At 43.4% G+C, this 2,500-nt stretch overlaps 1 pseudogene; it reads left to right on the forward strand.

Annotated features, from left to right (window-relative positions):
- LOC143262712 (large subunit ribosomal RNA) overlaps positions 1–2,500 on the forward strand; it is a 9,239-nt pseudogene that overhangs the window by 4,056 nt on the left and 2,683 nt on the right.

Genomic DNA, 2,500 nt, shown 5'->3' on the forward strand with positions numbered 1-2,500 from the left:
AGAGAGCGTCCGAGCCAGTCCAGTTCCCTGATGCTGATGACTGGCAGCAAACATTCCGAGACGCAATACTAACCAACCCTTTGGAAGACAGCCACAGTTTTAGGTTCCTGGAACAAATGATGGAGGAGTTGGTTAGGAAAGCCCATTTGGAACCACTGGATACCGAGCGGGTACTCGACGCCATGGTAGAGAAGGCCTTGAGCGTCGGACCCAAAATACAAAAGATTTCAAGGAGCGATGATAGCGGGGGAAATAAAAGAAAAAGCGACCGCACCCGCTATCTTAAATATAGATATGCTCGGTACCAGGAATTATATAATAAGTGCCCTAGAAAATTGGTGGATATGGCGGTCGCAGGGGAGACTATAGAGGAAAGGAAGCAAATCGAGCTTCCTGATAGAGTGAACATAGAGTCACTCTATAATAACCTATGGGGGGAGCAGGGACCCCTAATAGGTCTACCAAAACTCGGTGGGGGACCGAGTATAGTCTCCCCAATAAATACAATTTGGAAACCCATCTCCATGGACGAACTAACCGCTAAAATGAAAAAGATTAAGAACAATACGGCGGCCGGTGTCGACGGCATCACCAAGGCACACTTGAGGGCCTCCGGCTTTCTTCATGTCCTATGTAAATTTATGAATATATTAATGCTATTCCGCACCTATCCTGCCCAGTGGAAACAAAATCGGACCACACTAATACCGAAACCCGGTAAAGATACAAAAGAAATAAAGAACTGGCGTCCGATTACAATCGGCTCTTTAATGGGTAGGATATTTTCAGCAATGCTGGATTTAAGATTAAGAAACACCGTGCGGAATAGTAAAAGACAGAAAGGTTTTACGAAAGAAGATGGCTGCAAACAAAATATAGCAATATTAGAGGCAGCCATTAAAGACATGAAGACAAGCACGGGTGGAGTGGTGACTGTCGTTGACATTACCAAGGCGTTCGACACAGTCCCCCATAAAGCGATTGGAGATGGGCTCCAAAATAAGGGCATGCCGCCAGCAGTATCCGAATACATTGAACAAATGTACAAGGACTGCTGGACGGATATAAAAACCAAGGGCTCTAATTTAAAAATTAAATTAAACAGAGGGGTCAAGCAGGGCGACCCTATGTCACCCTTGCTATTTAATATAATAATTGACCCCATTATAGACCATCTCAATGAGACGACGGAGGGCCTGAAGTTGGGAGAAGAAAACGTTTCCATTCTCGCCTTTGCAGACGACCTAGTTCTAATAGCAAAAAACAAAGAAGCAGCCTCATGCCAAATAAATAAATTAAATAAATATTTAAAACAATTAGGTATGAGCATACAAGCCGAAAAGTGCGGAACATTTCAGGTCGTCTGCAAAAATAAGACATGGCACTTGCAAGACCCGGGATTGCGTATTGATGAACAAAGCCTCCCCATGACGCAGCCCGGAGAAGCATTTAAATATTTGGGCATTAAAATAGGTCCTTGGGCGGGACTGCAGCGCGCTGAAAACGACACCATCTTAAGGTCAGTAGGTAATGTGGAGCGAATGGGGCTAAAGCCCCACCAAAAAGTAAATTTGATTAGGACATACCTGCTGCCAAAATATATTCATCTGCTGGTCGCTAATCCGCCTCCCTTAAACTTCCTGGAGACACTTGACCAAGAAGTAAAACAAATTATTAAGAGAATCCTCCATCTCCATCACTCTACTACGGATGGAATAATTTACACGAGCAAGAAAGACGGAGGCCTAGGCATTCAAAAATTAAAAGATATAGTAAGAATCGCCAAATTGAGAAATGGCCTCCGCATGATGGAGAATGAGGATGAGGCGGTAAAGGAGGCCTACAAAATACACGAAAATATATTAATAAAATACGCGAGATCGGTAGGCCTCCAATGGCCAGCAACAGAGGATGGTGTCGAGAACGCGCGCTGCATGTTGCGTAATAAATGCCATGAGGATTGGGAGCGTTTGATCTCCCAGGGTCAGGGAGTGCATGAGTTTAAAGATGACAAGTATGGAAACGCATGGCTCCTTGATCCAACATTGCTTAAACCGTCGAGATACCTTGATGCACTAAGATTAAGAACAAATACCTTCGGCACCAGGGTGGCCCTTAGGAGGGCCCGAAGAGATATCAACCCTGAGTGTCGAAGATGTAAAGTACAAATTGAAACCCTAGGACATATCCTTGGGAACTGCTTGCATACTAAACCATTAAGGATTAAAAGGCACAACGAAATAGTAAACTTAATTGAAAAGAAGGCATCGATTAAGTCTGCAGTATTTAAAGAGCCGAGCATAAATGTTATCGGAGAACTTAAAAAGCCTGATTTGGTTATCAAGGACCATGAAAGGCTCTTCGTAGTGGACGTGACGGTACGCTATGAAGATAAAGATAATCTCCGTAAAGCTCGAAAAGAAAAGATGGAAAAATACAAAGATACTGCAGAACTTTTAAAACTAAAATTAAGATGCAATACAGCAGAGGTCTTACCAAT

The sequence above is a fragment of the Megalopta genalis genome, unplaced genomic scaffold, assembly GCF_051020955.1.
Source record: "Megalopta genalis isolate 19385.01 unplaced genomic scaffold, iyMegGena1_principal scaffold0197, whole genome shotgun sequence".
NCBI lineage: Eukaryota > Metazoa > Arthropoda > Insecta > Hymenoptera > Halictidae > Megalopta > Megalopta genalis.